We start from the raw sequence: 22,354 nt of genomic DNA on the forward strand, positions 1-22,354 counted from the left end.
TGGACCTGGCGTCCCCAGCTTCCCCGCCTCATGCTGGTTTCGGGATGGCTGGGTGCACCTTCACCCTACACCGGGGCACCTGGTCGTGCTGTGTGTGGCTGTCTTTGGTGTCCCACGGCTGGTGGCACAGGATGACCATGGAGCACGGACCATGTGACCATGTGGGCATCGTCACAGATTGGGACAGAGCACACTCGCCTGTGCCAGAGGCACAGGGCTGGGGCAACCCCCCCGTACGGGCCCGAGGCCAGCTACCCTGAGCTTTGTGCTCCCTGACCATGGCCTCAGATCAGACATGGTGACCTGCTGAATTTAAGCATATTACTAAGCAGAGGAAAATAAACTAACCAGGATTCTCTCAGTAACGGCCAGTGAAAAGGGAAGAGGGAAGAGCCCAGCGCCGCATCCCCATTCAGCAGCAGGCATGGGAAATGTGGTGTACAGAAGACCAACTCCCCGGCATCACTCAGGGGGCTCAGGTCCTTCGAATCGAGGCTCACCACGCAGATGGAGTTAGTCCGGTAGCGGCCTCTTCCACACCGGGATTAGGCCTTCTTGGAGTCAGGTTGCTTGGGAATACAGCCCAGAGAGTGTTACAGCCCCCTGACAGCAGTTTTGCTGTGTCCACAGGGCTGAAGGAGATAGACTGCCACTGTGCCCTTATCCGGCAACAGTCCTGGCCCCTCTTGGGGGTTGCTAGAGTGGCGACAGGAGAAAGGGCTCCCGATGTGACTGTGGTGGACTGCCGCGACTACGGTGTGCTGCCGGGTGGGGAGGCCCACAAAGGCCGCCCAGGGTCTGAGGTGATGTTGGTTAACCACCCAACCTGTCTTGAAACACTGACCAAGGAGCATAACACGTGCATGAGTCAGAGGGCCGAATGAAACCCTGTGATGTAATGATGGTGAGGGCAGGTGCTCGCCGATTGCAGTGGCATCCTGTCACAGAGGGCCTTCCACCGACGCGTCTCACCCGCTCTGTCAGAGAGATGATGCATGAGCGTGTGTGATAGGACCCGAAAGATGGTGAACTCAGCCTGGTGGAGGTCCGTAGTGGTCCTGATGTGTAAATCGGTCACCCAGCCTGGGTATAGGGGCAAAAGACCAATCGAACGATTTAGTAGCTGGTTCTCTCCGAAGTTTCCCCTCAGGATAGCTGGGGCACAGAAACCCCAGCTTTATCTAGCAAAGCGAATGATTAGATGTCTTGGGGTCAAAATGATCTCAACCTACTCTCAAACTTTAAATGGGTATGAAGCCTGGCTCGCTGGCGTGGAGCCGGGTCAAAATTATCTCAACCTACTCTCAAACTTTAAATGGGTATGAAGCCTAGCTCGCTGGCGTGGAGCCGGGTATTGTATGAAAGTGCTCAGTGGGCAACTTTTGGTAAGCAGAACTGGGGCTGCGGGATGAACCGAACACCAGGTTAAGGCGCATGATGCAGACGCTCATCAGACCCCAGAAACGGTGTTGGTTGATATAGACAGCAGGATGGTGGCCATGGAAGTCGGAATCCGCTAAGCAATGTGTAACAACTCACCTGCCGAATCAACTAGCCCTGAAAATAGATGGCGCTGGAGTGTCAGGCCCATTACCGGCTGGCGCTGAGAGCCGCGGGGGCTAAGTCAGGCGAGTAGGAGGGCTGCTGCGGTACACACAGAAACCTGGGTCGAGGTCCCGGGTGGAGCCGCCACAGGTGCAGATCATGGTGGTAGTGGCAAATATTCAAACAAAAACTTTGAATGATGAAGTGGAGAAGGGTTCCATGTGAACAGAAGTTGAACATGGGTCTGTCGGTCCTGAGACATGGGCGAGCGCCGTTTCAAAGGGATGGGCTATGGCCTCAGTTGCCCTCAGCCGATCGAAAGGGAGTCGGTTTCAGATCCCCGAACCCAGAGTGGCGGGGACGGGCGTCCAGTGCAGTAACGCAAATGATCCCAGAGAAGCCGGTGGGAGCCGCAGGAAGAGTTCTTTTCTTTGTGAAGGGCAGGGCACCCTGGAAAGGGTTTTCCCTGATAAGGGGGCCCGAGCCTTGGGAAGCATCACGGTTCTGGCGGCATCCGGCGAGCTCTCGCTAGTCCCTGAAAATCTGGGTGAGATGTTGTAAATCTCGCCCCACGCCGTACCCATATCCGCAGCAGGTCTCCAAGGCGGACAACCTCTGGCATGTCAGCACAATGTAGGTATGGGAAGTCGGCAAGTTCGATCCGTAACTTCGGGATAAGGATTGGCTCTAAGGGCTGGGTCGGTCGGGCTGGGGCGCAAAGCAGGGCTGGGTGCGCACCATGGCTGGATGAAGCGTCGCCCCCCCAGGGGGACGGCATTGCCTCTGGATGCGAACCGGGCCCATCCTGTGAATCACCCCAGCTGCAGTGTTCGTCTCTCGTTTCCCCTCCTGGGGTTCAAGGCCGGCATTCTGCCTTGGCTGACACCTAGCAGCTGACTTGGAACTGGTGCGGAACAGGGAAATCTGACTGTTTTAATTAAAACAAAACATTGCGAAGGCCCATGGAGGGTGTTGACGTAATGTGATTTCTGCCAAGTGCTCTGAATGTCAAAATGAAGAAATTCAATGAAGCTTGGGTAAATGGCTGGGGCAACTATGACTCTTAAGGTAGCCCCATTAAAGTAGCCAAATGCCTTGTCATCTAATTAGTGATGTGCATGAATGGATGAATGAGATTCCCACTGTCCCCATCTACTATCTAACGAAAAACAGCCAAGGGAACAAGCTTGGCAGAATCGTCGGGGAAAGAAGACCCAGTTGAGTTTGACTCCAGTCTGGCACTGTCAAGAGACTTGAGAGGTAGTATAAGTGGGAGGCCCTCGGGCCGCTGGTGAAATACCACTTCTCTTATCGTTTTTCCACTTACCCGGTGAGGCAGGGGGCGAATCCCGTGGGGCTCTCGCTTCTGGCTCCAATCACCCAGCACCTGCCAGGCACAACCTGCTAAGGGACAGTGGCAGGTGGGGAGTTTGACTGGGATGGTAAACCTGTCAAAGGATAACGCAGGTGTCCTAAGGCGAACTCAGGGAGGACAGAAACCTCCCGCGGAGCAGAAGGGCAAAAGCTAGCTTGATCTCAATTTTTCTGTATGAATACAGACCCTGAAAGCGGGGCTTCACGATCCTGCAGACTTTTTGGGTTTCAAGCAGGAGGTGTCAGAAAAGTTACCACAGGGATATCTGGCTTGTGGCGGCCAAGCCTTCATAGCGACGCCGCTTTTTGATCCTTCGATGTCGACTCTTCCTATCATTGTGGAACAGAATTCACCAAGAGTTGGATGGTTCACCCGCTAATAGGGAACGTGAGGTGGATTTAGACCGTTGACAGGTTAGTTTTACCCTACTGATGATGTGTTGTTGCAATAGTAATCCTGCTCAGTACGAGAGGAACCGCAGGTTCAGACGTTTGGTGTATGTGCTTGGCTGAGGAGCCAATGGGGCGAAGCTACCATCCGTGGGATTATGACTCAATGCCTCTAAATAAGAAATCTCCCCCCCCAGACTGTGATACCGCAGCGCGGTCGAGCATCGGTTGGCTTAGGATAGCCGGCCTCGGGGCCGGTGTGTAGAGCCGCTCACCGCTCACCTCGGGACTTGAGTGTGGACAGAAGGGGGCCACCTCTCTCACCCATAGTGCAGCGCATTTTCGTGGGGAATCTGTTAGGAAAGATTCTCTTTACTGCACCTTTCCTTCCATCTTTTTTCGGAACCCCAAAACTTTTTGCTTTTATTTTTCCATCTGACCTGTACTTTTTGCAGTGCAGTGAAGCCTTAAGCTTCACTGTACTGGCCTTTGCTCACATGTTATGGGGAAACTGATATGTCCTTAAGGCCATCAGTACTGGGAAACAGTGTTTCCCTTAGTCTTGTGACTGTGTTGCTACTTTTGTATCACATCTGGTAACTTTTTATCATTGCACACAGCAGCTTACACTGCAGTGCAATGGGGTTCATTTTTGTTTTGCCCTAGACTAACACTCAAAGGATTTTTTGGTTACTCTAGAGGTGCTTAAAAGATGGGCTGGTGGCAGCAGTGAATTTTCCCCACTTTTTGGGGAATTTTGTTTTAGCTTAACCGCGTTTAGCTACTTACTGTGGCTACTGGTCAAACATGGCCGTGCCTGGCAACCAACTTCTGCTGCAGTCCTGGTGGAGCCCTGTCTGTCTCGTGATCTCCAGTAGGCCTGCGAAGGTGCTACGACCCCAGGAGTGGAAAGACCACCCACTCCCTAAGCCTACTCGGTGCCCAGCACAAAAACCACCTTCAGAAGTGCCCGTGAATCATTTTGTGGCTGACCAGCTTTGTTTTTGGGCTACCAGGTTATCTTCATTGCCGTTCCGAGTTTCCGCCTGAAACTTGGTACACCCTCAGCTGCCACTGCAACGACACCCTCTGCGGCGTCCTAGCACCAAGGGGGCCCGAGAAAGACCGGAAAGTCTGACCGCAGCTACTGAGTCCTGCTGCATCGCTGTGCGTGGCGTGCATGGTCCAAAACCTGCTTTTCTGACCCACCTCCTGTCCCGAGAAGGGTGCTGCATCATTTGTTTCTGCATTTCTTCATCAAGAGTCCTTGCACCAGCAAAAGATCCTAACCGGAGAATCCCTCAAACCTGCAACCCGTGAAAATCAAGGACTGCGGAATTCAGCAGGGAAATCAAGCCAGGACACCCTTCCTTTGTTCTGGAAAGTCTTGGGAAGATTCGAAGTGAGGGGGTACGTTACTGAGCTTTTAACATACCCCTACACTTCCATTATAAGTCAATGGACTTATAATATCCTTTATCCTAAACCTACTGGCTTTGCCAGTACTTGCCTTGGCAAGACTTCTGACTGCTGGAGGTAATTCTGGACACTTGTCTATGTTGACCCCTGGCTCTAACAATCCATCACTGGACCCCAGAGACCCTACCTACATTTTTTCCTGCCTCCTGAGTTCTGTATCTTTGTATCCTGAACAATAGGGCACAAGGCCCAAGGCAACTTAGGGTTGGACAATATTAGTTAGGGACCATCTCGGTGGACTTTTTTGTGTGTGATACTCACCTATTAATTCCCTTGCAGGAGTATTTTGATTTCTATTATGCACTTGAACCTGTGACTGTATATATGTATTTTAGCTTGATGGTATTGGTTGATAAGTCTACATGCTTGTATTCATTTTGCTCATAGTGTACTTGGCCATAATTAAATAACTGTATTTTTATACATCCTGTCTAAGTGTAATTTGTGACTCCAATTTTGTTACATCATTGTGGACCCTTTACACTCACTCCTCTGAAGAACTTAGCCTAGACTGCCTGTCACTGCTACCTTAAACTGGTTTGGCTACAGCTTCCCAGAGTTGTCCCTGTCACAATATAGGTTGGCCGTCTATACATCTGTCCACCAGGCCAGAGTATAGAAAATCAGTCCTAACAGAATATGGTGCTAAATCGTTCGTAGACAACCAGACAACCTGATTCTGGTTCAGGGTTTCCTAAGAAGCAGAGCAGCTACCTCTCTACGATCTATTCAAAGTCATCCTCTGAGCCAAGCTTTTGTCGCAAGGCGGCACCGCTGACAAGGTTCTCCATCCTTCCTCATGGGACCAGTGGGGCGCACAGGAAAATACCACCCAACATAGGTGCGCACCCACAGGGTGTGCGGGCTGAGCGGGGACCACTCTTCTCACCTTTCCTGGTCATCCTGGCGGACCAAATGGCCTCGGGCCCGGGCCTTCGAGGTGGTACCTTAAGCCCCCGGACAGGGCAGGGGAAGAGAGGGTGCAAGCCACCCTAGGGTGTGGAGGGTGATACCTAAAGCCTGTGCCCCTGGACGGTGGGGCCCAGATGGCCCAAGTTGGGGCTAGCGGACCAGATGGCCCGAATTGCGGCTGACTCCTGCATTTGTCTCTGGTCGGGTTCCGTAAACCTAATAGTCGGCGTGGAAGTGTCTCCCCAGCCCGAGTGCGCGGAGGTGGTGCCTTAAACCCAGGGCAGGGAAGAGAGGCAGCAGCTTACGCAACCACCACAGAGCACGGGGGGGGTGGTACCTTAAGCCTGTGCCCCTGGATGGTGGGGGCAGGCACCGCCGCCGGCCATCTGGCCTGGGGAGTTAGCTCAGATGGCCCGAATTGTGGATGCCGCGGCTGACTCCTGCATTTGTCTCCGATTGGCATGGAAGTGCAACTCTGCGGCCTCCAGGGTGGCCGTGGCACAATTACCGGCTCCCGGTCCTCGGCAAGTATCCACCACATGTGGTAAGACCCAAGATGAGGTCCGTGTGTGAAGGGGAGCCCCAAGTGGGTCCCTTTCCACCGCTTGGGGGTAAATGCGCTTGCAGTGGGCGGCCCGGAGTTCCACAGTGTTTGTGGGCTAGTGGGCTAGTCCTGGAGGGAAAGGCTCTAATGTGGTGGGAGAATCTCTGAGGGGAGAGAAAGCCCCAAACCCAGTGGTAGTCGCAGGGAGCAGTGGTGGGGTTCCCATCGCTCTCCACAGGGAAAAGCTCTAAAGGGGCCCTGCTAAACCTCCAGGGTGGCTGGCGAGGGGGCCTCCTGCCCTTAGGCACCTGTCTCACGTCTGGGTTGACTGTCCCCAAGCCCAGTGGTGATCATGGGGAGCCCTGTCCTTCCCCGGAGGGTAAAGCTCTAATGTGGCGGAAGAAGTTCTAAGGGTGGCTGTGGCTGATGCCCCCACTGGACTTGGGTGCCAGCCTTGTGCGTGTGGGTCAAGAGTCCCCAAGCCTTGCGTCAGTCGCGGGGAGCCCCAGAGGGAGAAGCTCTAAAGGGGGCCTGCTAAAGCTCCAGACTGGCTGGGGGGGGGGGGTGCTGGTCCCCCCAAGCACCCAGCCTTGGGTATCTGTCTCACATGTGGGTCGACTGTCCCTCCCCGGAGGGATAAGCTCCAAGGTGGATGAAAAACCTCTTACATGGAGGGGGGAAAAAAACTCTAAGGTGGCCTGGCCAGAGCTTGAGGATGACGCTTGGTGCTGGCCCATGCCTTTGGGCATCTGCGAGTCCCCTGTCCTTTGTCAGGTGGGGGGCCAAAGGCCCTGTCCAGGCCCATTGGAGTGCACTGACCTACCAGATGGCCGCTTTCCAGAGGAATGTCTGCAAGGACCAGACGGCTGGGCTGCTCTGGAAGTCCCGATGGGCGTCAGTTTGACATTTTTCTCCAATTGGGTCTATAAGGAGTCCAACGCTTTTGCCGAGAGGTCCCACTCTGTCACTCTGGGTACACAGATGACAAAGCTTAATCACCTTCCTCCGGATTACTATAGACTGGGTGAGAGGGACCTGACTGCGCTCCTCTTGGTTCTCGCTGCCCAACCCAGGCTGCCCGTGTGGCTGGCTCTAGAGCAAAAGCCGAGTAGCCCGGCAACTCCCCAGTGGTCAGATCAGACAGGATCCCCTCGCAAGCCATGACACGGCCCCTCCTCCACCAAGCTTGTTTCTCCAGCAGTTCGGAACGCACGTTGGCTGCTGACCCCCTCTGTCGCCATCCCAGTGGCAGCGTGCTGGCGAAACCCCCTACTGGTTCAAGTTGTGCCTGGGCCTGGCCTCTCCCTTCCACCCACCCACCCTGTGGTATGGTGGAGCAGGCCCGGCCGCCGGCGCCCGCGTGACCAATCTGTCCACCCGACCCACACACGTCTAGGGATGCTCTTTGGCGCTCGGATCCTGCAGACAGCCCCAGAGGATGTGAAGGTTGGCTCTGAAGTGGTCGCGCGGCTCCCCCAGTGACCACCCTCCAGCAGGTGCGGATACTTGGTTGATCATGCCAGTATTATATGCACGTCTCAAAGATTAAGCCATGCACGTGCAAGTACAAACGACTGGTACAGTGAAACTGCAAATGGCTCATTAAATCAGTTATGGTTCCTTTGATCGTTCCATCTGTTACTTGGATAAATGTGGTAATTCTAGAGCTAATGCATGCCGACTAGCGTGGACCTTCCGGGATGCGTGCATTTATCAGACCAAGACCAATCTGGGCTCGTCCGGCCGCTTTGGTGACTCTAGATAACCTCAGGCCGATCGCACATCCATGTGACCGCAACAATGCATTCAGAGGTCTGCCCTATAAACTTTCGATGGTACTTTCTGTGCCTACCATGGTGACCACGGTTAATGGGGAATCAGGGTTCGATTCAGGAGAGTGAGCCTGAGAAACGGCTACCACATCAAGGAATGCAGCAGGCGCCCAAATTACCCACACCCGACTCCAGGAGGTAGTGACGAAAAATAACAATACAGGACTCTTTCGAGGCACTGTAATTGGAATGAGTACACTTTAAATCCTTTAACGAGTACCCATTGGAGGGCAAGTCTGGTGCCAGCAGCCACAGTAATTCCAGCTCCAACAGCATACATTAAAGTTGCTGCAGTTAAAAAGCTCATAGTTGGATCTTGGGATCGAACTGGCGGTCCGTCGCGAGGTGAGCTACCACTGCCTGTCCCAGCCCCTGCCTCTTGTTGCCCCCTTGATGCTCTTGACTGAGTGTCCTGGGGGTCTGAAGCGTTTACTTTGAAAAAAGTACAGTGTTCAAAGCAGGCTGGTCACCTGAACACTTAAGCTAGGAATAATGGAATAGGACACATATTCTATTTTTTTGTTTTTCGGAACTGGGGCCGTGATTAAAAGGGACAGCCAGGGGCATTCGTGTTGTGCCGCTAGAGGTGACATTCTTGGACCAGGGCAAGACTAACCAAAGTGAAAGCATTAGCCAATAATGTTTTCATTAATCTACTGTCTGTGACGCTCACCTGATCTCTGCGGGGACGTTGGGGCACAGTTGGAGCCCTCCCTGGACTTTTCTCCCTTGGATCCGGGTTTACCCCCAGCTGCTGGAGTGTGGACTGCTTTGGTCACTGGCAATGCCCTTGGGAGAAGGTAAGTGGTAGTGAAAATGCTGCGGCTGAATTGCGATCTCCCTCGAACCCCTAGTGCCAGAATGAGAGGGGCATGCGTTTTCCCACAAACTCTCACCTGTTGCTTTGTAAAGATAAACTCCCTGTCCTGCTTCTCTTCAGCAGGGGTGCTTTCGATGGACCTAGTTACTTCACTGGTCCGAGTATGTGATGGTCTAGACCGGCTGCGACCAATCCACTTTGAAGGTAAGTATTCGGAACAATGATTATTGTCCTTATGCTTTTGCAATGTCTCTCTCAATGATTCTTGTCCATAATTCTTTTGTCTTTCCTTTTCCCCAATAGGTGTGAAGGTGGCCACGCTGCATCGTTGTGCTGGAAGCAAGTCCATGCGGTGCCAGAAGGGGAATGGAGCAGCCCCACTAGAAGGTAAGTAGGGTTTCAAGGTGGTACACAAGGCTTAGGTATTGCGCGGCCAAGTGTTAAATGTTTATGCAGTTTCTAACCTTGTGCGTTCCTTTCCGCTTGCAGGGACAGCCTGGCATTGGATGAAAGAGAGCGGCGGTTCGAGAACCTGTCAGCGGCTGATAGTTGGAAGATTTGTAAGGATGCTGAACGAGAAGAAGACTCCCGCGTAGGTGCGCTCAGACAGGTGAGGATGAGATGAGCTGCAGGCGATAGAATTACAGAGACAGCTAAAATGCACGCTGCAGATGCTGAGTTGAAGATAGCTGCGCTTCGAGCAATGGTGTGGTTGATTCAGGTAACAAGCGCGTCACAGAGGTAGAGTTGAAGCAGCAGCACTGTGAGCGATGGTATGGCTGGATTCAGGTAAGATGCGCACTGAAAATGCAAGCTGGAATCAGGTAGGTGCATGCTGAAGATGATGTCCTGGACCTGATGAGAGGCGTGCTGAGCTGGAAACAGGTAAGAGCTTCAGACGGCGGTAAGCGTTACGCTGCACACAGCAGACTAACGCAAAGCCTCTACATGCGGGTGAGGCTGGCTTAAATAGCCTGTCTCCAGCCACTCCCCTTTAGCTCCGCCTTGTGGCCCCACCTCACCACTCCCATAGACTTCTGCACATGCCTTCCAATGCTTTCCAATGGTCATGCCCAGCCTGGGTGCACATGCTATGGACACAATGTGTGCAGAGCATACTTTTTTATGAGCCTGGTGCCAAAGGCGCCAGGACAGGGTCCATTTGGATCCTTTGGAGGATGAAAGTGATGGCCCTTGATTAGTGGCCATGACAGCCCTCCCCACCCCAAGGCCCCTCTCACAGGTGTTCCTCCTACTGGTCTTGGTTTGGTGGACAAACTCGACGGGTTCCCATGTGCGATCTTGTGGTCCATAACCTTGCCAATCAATCAAGTAGTACAGTTTTGATCTCACTATCTTGGAATCCAGAATGTTCTTGACTTCATACTCTGGTTCACCTTCTATCATATCTGGCTCAGGTGGTGTTGAGATTCGAGTGTCCGGTTTCATTGGTTTTAGAAGGGAAACATGGAAGACAGGATGGATTTGCATGTTCGCTGGTAATTCCAATTTCATGGCAGCCGGGTTAAGGATGGCTTTGATGGGGTAGGGTCCTAGGTATCTTGGACGGAAGGCCCGAGGTCCCTTCAATGGAATGTTTTTGGACTCCAACCAAACTTTATCCCCGACTTGATACTGCGGGGCCTCTTTTCTATGTCTATCCGCAAATCTCTTCTTTTGCTCCTTGGCTTTGTTCAAGTTTTCAGTAGCTTCTTTAAGTGACTGAGTGATGATTTTATGTAAGGAAGTGATTGCTGGCATTTCCAATTTGTCAAGAGGATCGAAGGAAGATGTCCTAGGATGTCGGCCATTCATTGTGTAGAATGGTGTCTCTCCGGTACTGGTATGGATAGAGTTATTGTAAGCAAATTCAGTTAACCAGAGAATGTTTTTCCAGGACCCTTCCGTCTGCAGTAACATACATCTCAGGTATTGCTCAAGTGTCTGGTTGGTCCTTTCTGTTTGACCATCGGTTTCGGGATGGTGACTCGTGGATAACGCACTTCGATTTGGGCTATCTTACAACACCTTTTCCAAAAAGCTGAGACGAATTGCGTTCCACAGTCTGAAACCTGTACAGACGGAAAACCGTGTAATTTGACGATTTGCTCCAAGAATACTGCGACCAGAGTAGCAGCAGTGGGAAGTCCTTTTAGTGGAATAAAATTTGCCATTTTGGAAAATAGGTCCACTACGACCAGGATTGTGTTAAACCCCTCGCAGGGTGGTAGATCTGTAATGAAGTCTATAGACAGTGTATGCCATGGTGCTGGTGGTACTGTTAATGGGCGCAACAGCCCTGCAGGGCGTGACTTCTGGGATTTGAGTTGTGCACAAACACCCCAAGTTGTAACAAATTGGCTAACATCTTTTCTCCAGGTGGGCCACCAATAATTCCTTCGGATCTTGGCTCGAGTCTTAGCGATTTCTGAGTGTCCTTCCACTAACGATTCATGGTAGTTGGATATTATTTTGTTTTGTACTTCCTTGTCTCGAATATATAGTCTTCCTTGAAAATAGGGTAGTTGTCTTTAATGGAATACTGGTCTCCCTTACTCAACCATTCTTGTTGGGCTGATTGATCCATTTGAGATTGTAGACCTACCTTCAGGTCCTCCCAGCATGCTGTTGCAGCAATCTGGTGTTGAATCCATTCTTCAGGAATAATGGCCACTGGTTCAGAGGGATTGAAGGCGTCTTTGTCTTCCCCCATGCAGGATAAGGCGTCTGCTTTACCGTTATGCACTCCTGGTCTGTAAGTTATGATGAAATCATATTCGGCGAAGAAAAGAGCCCAGCGAAGCTGAAGCAATGATTGAGCTTTAGCCATTTTTAAATATTGCAGATTACGGTGATCTGTGATAAACGTGACTGTGTGTCTTGCCCCTAGAAGGTTGTGTCTCCAGGTTTGGAGGGCTCCTTTAATTGCTAGCAATTCCTTGTCCTTGATTGAATAGTTCTTTTCTGGTGCAGAACATCTACGGGACCAGAATGCTATGGGATGTAACTATCCAGTCCCAGGGTCCCTTTGTGATAATACTGCCCCCATGGCTATACTGGAGGCATCAGTTTCAACTACATAAGGAAGATCAGGTTGAGGATGCCTAAGAACAGCCGCTAAGGTGAAGGCCTGTTTTAATTCTTGGAAGGCGTTCTCTGCTTCGGAAGACCAGAAGAATTTTGTATTCTTTTTCAGGAGAGAAGTGATAGGATGGACTATATGTGAAAAGTTGGGGATAAACCGTCTATATAAGTTAGCAAACCCGAGCACACTTTGCACTCCTTTGGTAGTGGTCGGGGATGGCCATTGAAGAATAGCATGCACCTTGCGTGTGTCCATATAAACTCCTCATGGAGTAAGCATGAAGCCCAAAAACTCAACTTCCGTGACATGGAAGAAGCATTTTTTCTAATTTGGCAAACAGCCGATGCGGACAAAGTTTTTCCAAAACAGCCCTTACATGGCCAACATGATCTTCCTTAGATGCTGAGTAAATCAGGATATCGTCGATGTAAACAAGGACGCAGAGGTCTAACAGTTTGTGAAGTACATTGTTCATGAAGAACTGCAATGCTGCCGGTGCATTGCATAACCCGAAGGGCATCATCCGATACTCGAAAAGTCCATACTTTGTTCAGAAGACTGTTTTCCATTCATCGTCCTTTTTAACTCTCATGAGGTGATGGGCTCCTCGTAGGTCTAGTTTAGTGTAGATTCGAGCATTCTTCACCTGATCGAGTAATTTGGGGATGAGTGGCAGAGGGTACCTGTTCTTAACAGTGATTTGGTTTAACGCCCTATAATCTATACACATTCTGAGGTCACCCTCCTTCTTGGGTACGAAGAAAAGGGACAAAGAGGCAGGAGACTTAGATGGGTGGATGAAACCAATGGCTAGGTACTGGTCTAGGTAGGTCCTTAGATGTTGATTTTCTTGCTCTGTCAAAGCGTAGATTCGACTGCAAGGTAATTGTGCTCCAGGGACCAGGTCGATCTGGCAGTCTTTAGGCCTGTGTGGTGGTAGGGTATTCGTTTGTTCATTTTGGAATACGTTCTGATAGTCCAGATACTGAGGGGGCAAGGCACCAAAGAGCTCGAGAATGGATTTAGCCGTGACTTTCGGACTCTTTACGCTCTTGAGATAGCAGCTTTTGTTGCATTCTTGAGGAAAGGTTAGCATTTGTGTTCGCCAGTCAATCCAGGGTTATGGGTTTCTAGCCACAGCATTCCTAGGATCATCTGGAACTGGGGTGCCCCAATAAGATCGAATGAAATGTCTTCCTGATGACCATCCTGAAACATCAACATAACTTTGTCGGTATGTTGCGTTACAGGACCAGATGACAACTGTGAGCAATCCACTGCGGTAACATTTTCCGATTGTAGTTTCTGCTGTAGCGGAAGACCTATTTGTGTGGCCAGACTCTGATCGATATAGTTTCCCACCGCTCCACTGTCAAAATATGCTTCCAAAGCATGTACCTTTGATGGTTGCTGGTGGTTGACTACAAGTACCGGAATGACCAGGTGCGAGGTCTGAACAACTTTCTTCATTTCGCTCGACAAGTGGACCCCTACGCTTGTCGGATGTTGGAGTTTTCTGGGGTCTGATCTTTTTCATCGTTGCTGTTGTCCGTTGCACCTACTATTTTCTTAGGAGGTTTTATTGGGCAATCCCGAAGAAAATGTCCTTCCTTCCCGCAATATAAATGAAGTTGTTGTTTCCTCCTTTTTACTCTTCCAGCTTTGGATATAGGGGCCGCTAATCCCACTATCTTCATGGGTTAGGTTGGCTCATGGGTTTTCACGTGATTGTCCATGGGTCGCATATAAACTGACCTCTCTTCAGTTCTGTTGCGGTCCATCTTTCGGTCTTGTAACCTATGGTCCAGTTGTACCGTCAGATTAATGTATTCTGCACTCGGGAGGGTTGACCACTTGGGCGACTACATCTTTTAATTCCCCACGCAATCCTCGATAGAACAATGTGGTTCTCTCTTCTTCGGGCCAGTTGATTTGTATAATGAGGCGATTAAAGGTGGCAATATATGTTAGCAGATCATGGCTTCTTTGTCTGAGGGACAACAGTTCGTTATCTAGGGCTTGTTCTTGGGTGTGTCTAGCATAAATCTTTTCCAATTCCCGTTGAAATGCCCCAAAATTGCGAAGCACAGGATCATCCTGGGTTACTAATGGTATGGACCAGTTCGCTGTGCTGCCTCCCAAATATGAAAGTACAAAGGCAACTCTGGCACTTTCATTAGGGAAGGCCCCAGGGCGGCACAAAAAGTAAAGACAACAGTGGTTCATGAATATGGCATATTTGTTGGGATCACCAGTGAACCGTTCAGGTGGGGCCAAAGGTACAGCCCCCAGGAGCACCACTTGAACTGGTGGAGATGGCTGTGGCAAAGGGGTTGGTGCGATTCAGGGTAAAGGAACTTGCCCAGCATGAGTTTGAAGCATCTGCCTTGCCAGATCGTCAATTCGTTCTCGAGCGACAATAAGATCCATTCTTAAGGCATTAGTCTCTTGACGGGAGGCATGCACTTCAGCTAGTAGTTCCCCCAGTAATTGGGCCTGAATCTGATAAGTCTCTGAGGTTTCCAAAACGCCCAGGCAGAGGTTCGGAGAGGCTTCGCGTTCTGTTACGCTCACCTGATCTCTGGGGGGACGTTGGGGCACGGTTGCAGCCCTCCCTAGACTTGCTCCCTTGGATCCGGGTTTACCCCCAGCTGCTGGAGTGTGGACTGCTTTGGTCGCTTGCAATGCCCTTGGGAGAAGGTAAGAGGTAGTGAAAATGCTGCGGCTGAATTGCGATCTCCTTTGAAACCCTCATGCCAGAATGAGAGGAGCATCAGTTTTCCCATAAACTCTCACCTGTTGCTTTGTAAAGATAAGCTCTCCGTCCTGCTTCTCTTCAGCAGGAGCGCTGTAGATGGACTTAGTTGCTTTACTGGTCCGTGTACGTGATGGCCCAGACCGGCTGCGACCAATCCACTTTGGAGGTAAGTGTTCGTAACAATGATTATTGTCCGTATGATTTTGCAATGTCTTTCTCAATGATTCTTGTCCGTAATTCTTTTTTCCCCAATAGGTGTGAAGGTGGCCACGCATCGTCACAGTGTTGGAAGCGAGTCCACATAGTGCCACAAGGGGAATGGAGCAGCCCCACTAGAAGGTAAGTAGGGTTTCAAGGTGGTATGCAAGGCTTAGGTATTGCGCTGCCAAGCGTTAAATGTTTATGCAGTTTCTAACCTTGTGCGTTCCTTTTCTCTTGCAGGGACAGCCTGGCGTTGAATGAAAAGAGGCGGTCCGAGAACCTGTCAGCGGCTGATAGTTGGAAGATCCGTAAGGATGCTGAATGAGAAGACTCCCGCGTAGGTGCGCTCAGACAGGTGAGGATGAGACGAGCTGCAGGCAATGGAATTACAGAGACAGGTAAGATGCGCGCTGCAGATGCTGAGTTGAAGTATCTGCGCTGAGAGCGATGGTATGGCTGGATTCAGGTAAGATGCACGCTGAAGATGCAAACTGGAATCAGGTAGGTGTGCGCTGAAGATGATGTCCTGGATCTGATGAGAGGCGTGCTGAGCTGGAAACAGGTAAGAGCTTCAGACAGCGGTAAGCGTTACGCTGCACACAGCAGACTAACACAAAGCCTCTACATGCGGGTGGGGCTGGCTTAAATAGCCTGGCCCCAGCCACTCCCCTTTAGCTCAGCCTTGTGGCCCCACCTCACCACTCCCATAGACTTCTGCACATGCTTTCCAATGCTTTCCAATGGCCATGCCCGGCCTGGGTGCACGTGCTTTGGACACAAAGTGTGCAGAGCACACCTTCTTATCATCCTGGCGCGACAGGCACCAGGATAGGGTCCATTTGGACCCTTTGGAGGATGAAAGTGATGGCCCTTAATTAGTGGCCATGACACCGTCGTAGTTCCAAACATAAACTATGCTGATTAGTGATCTGGCGGTGTTGTTCTCATGACCCATCGAGCAGCTTCCCGGAAACCAAAGTCTTTGGGTTCTGGAGAGGCGGGGGGTTGGTTGCAAACTGAAACTTAAAGGAATTGATGGAAGGGCACCACCAGGAGTGAAGCCTGCATCTTGAAACCTCACCCGGCCCGGACACGGAAAATATTGGCAGATTGATAGCTCTTTCTCAATTCTGTGGGTGGTGGTGCATGGCCGTTCTTAGTTGGTGGAGCAATTTGTCTGGTTAAATCTGATAACGAATGAGACTCCTCCATGCCAACTAATATTTTGCCATGAACGAGGAATTCCCATTAAGTGCGGTTCATAAACTTGCGTTAAGTCCCTGCCCTTTGTACACACCGCCCGTCGCTACTACAGATTGGATGCTTTAGTGAGGTCCTCGGATCGGCGAGAAGACAATCAAATTTGACTACCTAGAGGAAGTCGTACGGGTTGGGTTAACCTGTTGGGGATGTTCTGCCACCAGAGAGAGGGAGCCTTGAGTGACCCCCATCCTCTCCTCACTGAGCGGCCCCTGAGCCGCCAGGCGTGGGCGCACCGGTCCACCCTGACCCACCAGCAGACAGATGTTGGTAAGCGCACCCCAGTCGGCAGGGAGTTCCGGAGTGGGAGCAGCTGGGTGCCGAGAGAAGCACTGCCTTTCTCGAGGGACAGCTCCCCAGGCGGACAGGGGCATGGCGAGCCCCAAGCCATTGTGCACACGGGCGTCTAGGTTCCAGCCGCCCACATCTGTGGGCGAGCGATGGCCAGGTCCGCCGGTGCAGCAGGCGACCTTCCCTCTTGCCCAGGTCCCTGGAGCTCAGCCCCCCGCCTGTTCTGTCTCTGGTCCGCCTCTCCATCCGACCCCCAAAAGGGGAGCGGCGGAGGGGGTTGGGGAAGGATGAGCGGGATCCGGCCCGGTGCGACGGCGGCAGAGCACCCTGCATCTGCCGTGGGAAGCCCTGCCGCCATGCTTCTGCAGGTGGAGGGCAGGCTTCCCAGGCTGATCGCCTAGATTTTTTTGTTTTTTTGTTTTAAAACCATGAGGGTCTCATCCGACTCCCAAGTTGGGAAGCTAGACGGGGAGCTGGGCTGTCTCGCCACAGCGGTTGGGACAGGCGACGCTGCCTCCCCCCTGGCCTCTCTTCATCCCATTTTACTTCTTCAATTTCTCATTTTTTTAAAAATGTTATTTTTATTGTCATTTTAAAGATTTGAACATTAACAATCCCCTTCCCCGCCTGACAATGGACCCCACCCTCCCCTGGATCACTGTGCTGCATATCTTGTGAGGCGACTGTACATGGCTTAACGGGTCGTAGTCGATAGTATATCCCATAGTCTTAGTCACTGAGTAAACCACTGTTCACGGTAGTCTTTGTGCAGGAAGTTCAGGATGGCATCCCACTCATTCTTGAATCTAGCGTAATCCCCTTGGATAGTGAATGTTACCCATTCCAGTAAAGTGTAATGCCACATTTTTGCTATCCATTCCTGTTCGCTGGGGATCATGGTTTATTTCCACTTTTGCGCAATTAGGTAGAGGGCCGCCATGCTTAGGACCATATAAGCTTTCCTCTGTGGTTTAGTCGGAAGTGTGTCCAGCATGTCACTCAGGCCCAGTATAGCTTCTCCATTTTCTGTCCATATTTGGGGACCAAAGATGGCTTTCCTTTCTTTGTTGACCACTTCCCAGAACGGTTTTAGGATGGGGCAGGACCACCAGACATGGAGACAGCTGCCTACTTCATAGCAGCCAGCCAACACATCTGTGATACTGAGGGGTATATTTTATGTAGCTTCTCCGGTGTTAGGTGCCACTGCACTAGTCTCCTGGTCCACATTTCCCTGGTCTGCACCCCTCTCATCAATTTGGGGATTCGCTGCCACACTTCCCATCACTGTTCTTTGGAGACCAGGAGGGGCAGCGTGTCTGCCCATTGTTTCATATAGGGCCTCTGGCATGGTGAATAATTTGTACATTTTTCTAATCATTTGTCTATCACTGAAATTTGTCGTATCTCGAGAAGAGAGCCGGTGCCGCAGTTCAGCATAGCGATACCTATCTTCCTCCCGCAAACCCATGGTTTGTTTGCAGAGCTGGAATGACTTAACCCCATGTCCCTCCATGTCCCTCCATGTCCCTCCATGTCCCTCCATGTCCCTCCATGTCCCTCCATGTCCCTCGCGCGAATGCTGCCCGCTTCTTCCCACCTGGCATATGCTCCTTTCTCTAGCCCTGGGGTAAACTGTGGGTTGCGGAATAGGGGAGTGAACTGAGATGGGTAGGGCATGATCTTTGCTTTTTTAACCATAGCATCCCATGTATCCTCCACCAGGGCTGTAATTCGGCTTCTGTACGTGTTGTGGGGGCCTGTCCGCTCTTGGGCACCAGAGGGCCTCGTCTAAGGGCCTTTCCCCACCACTGCCCTACCCATCCTTTGCCAGATGCTGTTGGGATTCCCATTGAACCAGTTTCGGATGACCCTCAATTGAGCTGCTCGTTGGTAGTACATTTGAAAGTTTGGAACTCCCATTCCCCATGCCCCAGAGGGAGTGACCATGACTCTCAAGGCCACCCTCTGTCTTTTCCCTTGCCAGATGTAGTTACATACTAGTTTATTCAGGGTTTTGAAGAATTTCTGGGGGACCGACAAGGGGGATAGCCTGAAAGTAATTTAGCGCTCTGGGGAAAATTATCATTTTAATTATATTGAAGCGGCCCATCCATGATATGTTAAGGAGCCTCCTCTCTCCCAGCTAGTTCTTAATAGTTTCCAACAGGTGGGGATAGTTTGCTTGGTACATAACCTCTAGGTTACTGGTTATTGTCATCCCCAGGTATCGAAGGGATCCCTCTGCTCGTGCGAACTGCCCTGTATCTGATGTTTCTGAGGGCCTGCCTTCTTGTAGCACCATTAGTTCAGATTTTTGGTTGTTGGTCTTCAGGTCTGTCACTCTGCCAAATTCCCCTAAGAGTGCCGTTAACCTCCGGAGGGAAGTGTCCATGTCTGTTAGCACGACTAGGTCGTCGTTGGCAAAAGCCATTGCCTTATGGTCTTCCCCACCGAATGCAATCCATTTTATTCCCATCTCCTGTCTAATTCTAGCTAGGAAGGGTTCGAGAAAGTTTGCGTACAGGAATGGTGACATGGGCAGCCCTGCTTAGTACCCCTAGTGATCCTCATCTCCTGGGAGACATGCCCATTGACAGCTAGCCCGATGAAAGGTGCTCCATAGTTGGCTTTGACCAGGTGGAGAAGGCCCGGGCCAAACCCATAACCACCATGGTAGCAAACAAGAATGACCATTTGACTCGGTCAAATGCCTTCTCTGCATCTAGTGCTAACACCCCCGCCCTCAGGACTGCCCTGTTTGACTTCTCTATCAGGTGGAATATTCGCCTAATGTTGTCAAACGCTTGTCTCCCCTTGACAAAGCATGCTTGATCCTGGTGGATCAGGTCGGTGATTGCTTTATCCATTCTGGATGTCAAGGTTTATTAGGGCAGTAGGACGGTAGGCGCTACAGAGGGTTGGTTTCTTGTTTGACTTAGGGAAGAGGATTGCCTTGGCATCCTCCCTGGACTGGGAGATGCAGCCCGTATCAGAGAAGCAGTTGAACATGGATGTCATTAACAGGACTAGTGTAGTATGGAATGCTTGTGGCAGGGTACCCGTCCGGACCTGGGGTTTTATTTGGTTGTAGCGATTGGATCGTCGCGCTCCTCGTCTTAGGTAATCGTCCCTTCTAAAGCGTCACGCTGACTTTGTTCTAATCTTTTTAGCCAGCAAGATTTTAAGAAGGCATTTTAGAGGTCACTCTCTGGTGCCTCCGTACAGTAGAGGCTCTTATAGAACTCTGAACACCTGCAGGATCTCTTCTCTACGTGTGGTTTCCTGTCCCTCCACCATCTGAATGTGGCGTATTGTACCTGCCGTCTCCTTCTGCTTAACCTACCTGGCGACGAGCCGGCCTGTCTTGGTTGCCTGGAGGTAATATTTCTGCCTCAAGAATAGGAACGATTTTACTGCTTGTTTAGCTAGAAGGATATTGATTTGCCCTTTGATATGCCTATACTCCCTCCTGATCATTACCCCCCCTATCGGTCTCCATTGACCCTGTTCTTAGGACCACCTGGAGGGCCTTCTCCTGTTTGGCTCGAGATGCCTGCTTTGCTATGAGCATCCCCCGCATGGCTGCCTTAAAGGCGTCCCATACTACATGTTCCTGCACCTCCGGGGTCTTATTTTCCCCAAAGGAGTTGCGGATGGACTTGTGTATCTCGTTGCAAATTACTTAATCTCTCAGCAGATGTCAGGGGAACCGCCACTTCCAGAGGGGCCCCCCCATTGGATTTCTAGCTGCAGGGGAGTGTGGTCGGGCAGGGCAATGGTTTCCCTTTCTATGCTCCGTACCTGGCAAAGCAGTGTCACCCAAACCCATAAGTAATCAATTATTGAGAATGTTCAGTGCACATGTGAGTAGTAAGTAGTAAGTATATGTAAGTATACCCCTTGGAGTCCCCTTTTAGTTCATGCCATGTATCCGCTAATGCCATTCTGTAATGCTACCCTGTAGTTTACTAGATGGGCCTTTAGATGTGGGTGTCCTGTCTGCGCTTCTGTCCGTGGATGGGTGCCACGCCAAGTTAAAATCCCCTGTCAGTATTAGCTGGCTCATTGTTAACTGGTCTAGCTTCTCCAAAACCCCCTGCAAGTATCCGTCCTGCCCTGAGTTAGGGGCATACACTTTGGCGATTGTGAGAGGCCAACCCCCATTGTAGCTGGACGAAGAGGAATCTACCTTCCTTGTCAGCTTTTGTGGCTATTATTTCCACATCAGGTAGGTGTCTAAACGCTACGAGGACCCCTCAAGCTTTGCTCTTGTCGTTGGCCTGCAGAACCTGAGGGTACCCTCTCAACTTCATTCTGCGTCTGTCTTGCTTACGGATATGGGTCTCCTGGAGCGTCACAATGTCGGGCTTGGTATACTGGAGGAGGTACTCCAGTTTCCGTCTCTTTAGTTGGTGTGTTTAGTCCTCTAACATTGAGTTTTAATATTTGGATCCCTTTTCTGCTACCCATACCGTGTTACATCCTGAGAGTAACCATGTCGAAGTGATTCCCCTCGATTTAAGCCCCCCACCCTCCCTCTCGCCCCTTCCGGCTGGACTCGACTCAACTTCCCCAGGCCGTAACGTTGTCCTAGGTTGCTGGATCTGGTTCCCACCCCGAAGAATAAATGTGCGGGGAGAGCCATTCCTCTGCTCTGCCCCGTTTCCAAGATCCGTCACACCCCACCCCTCGTCTCCCGGAACCGACCCTTAGGCTGACATTCCCCCTTTAATCCCACCAGGTCTTAACCCTTGTCTTGTGATCCCCACCGCTGCTGTTAAGTGGACAGCTTATTCAGCATGGGGCTTCGGTTGCTGCCCCCTCCCCCGGGCCCCACAATTGTTTGTGTCTTGTCTTTGACCTCTCTACTCTTCTCATGTTCTGGCCTTCCTGTTCTGGCCTCCTATTATGTCCTCTCCCTGCATCCCCTTCTTCAATATTCAGGATCTTGGGTCCCTCATCCAACGTAGTGATGTGGTGTTGGCGCCCTTGCCACCTGGATCTTATCTAGGCTTTGGTAAGGGCTTCGGTCACCGGGCCCATTTGCCTCCTCATTGTTAGTATGGATTTGGCCAGGTCCTGGAAAAGTTCTATGATGGCGCTGTTCACTTTTATCAGGGTTGCTTTCCTTGCCACTTTGAGGATCCATTTGTTTTGGTCGCATCGCTGTAACGCCATCGCCACTTCTCTTGGCCTGGCCCCGGGTTTTTCTTGCTACGGACCTTCTATCTATGAGAATGTCTCCCCAGCCATGTCCAGCAAATCTTTGAACATGTGCTGCATTGTTTCCCTGAGGTCGGCATCTCTCATACTTTCTGGCAGCCCCTTCACCCTGATGTTGGACCTTCCCGTCCTTGGCTTGGAGCTCCAGGTTGTGTCCCTACCACCTGCTGCTTTGCTAATACATCTATCTTCTGGGTGTTTTCAGTGAGTTCTTTAATGGCATTTTCATTTGGATCAATTCAACTGTCGCCTTTGATTTCCTGCAGGAATTGTGCAAGTTCTGTGCGTATTAGGCTTAGTTGTGTCTGAAGGGTAGCAGTCATTTGGTCACTGAATGCCTTAAAGCACTGTTGCAGCGCCTTGCGCATGACCTCTTGCCCCTGTGGCAGCATCGGGGGTTCCTCTGACTGCTGCCGGTCACCGCTGGATCCTCTTTCCCCGGGGCTTCCCCCTCATTTCTCCATAGCTTTTGGGGCGTCCCTTCCTGTTTTCTTGAGATCTTGGCTCCTGAAGGGCCCTTTTTTGCCTCCTTGGCCTTGTTGCGCAACATTGCCTGGTGATGGCGAGTGCCTGCCTGCACCTTACTGTAGGGGGCTTCTCCCCAGGCCTCTGAGGTTCCTCTTGACCCCGCGGTATT

General features: G+C 51.2%; 1 protein-coding gene and 1 pseudogene across 1 annotated transcript in view; one reads left to right on the top strand and one right to left on the bottom strand.

Moving 5' to 3' along the window:
• The window catches only part of SWAP70 (switching B cell complex subunit SWAP70), a 774,099-nt gene that overhangs the window by 388,190 nt on the left and 363,555 nt on the right, over positions 1–22,354 (bottom strand). The window lies entirely within an intron of this gene.
• Positions 280–3,527, top strand: LOC138505204 (28S ribosomal RNA; annotated as a pseudogene).

Source organism: Ambystoma mexicanum, chromosome 11, assembly GCF_040938575.1.
Source record: "Ambystoma mexicanum isolate Mex_15411 chromosome 11, UKY_AmexF1_1, whole genome shotgun sequence".
Lineage (NCBI taxonomy): Eukaryota > Metazoa > Chordata > Amphibia > Caudata > Ambystomatidae > Ambystoma > Ambystoma mexicanum.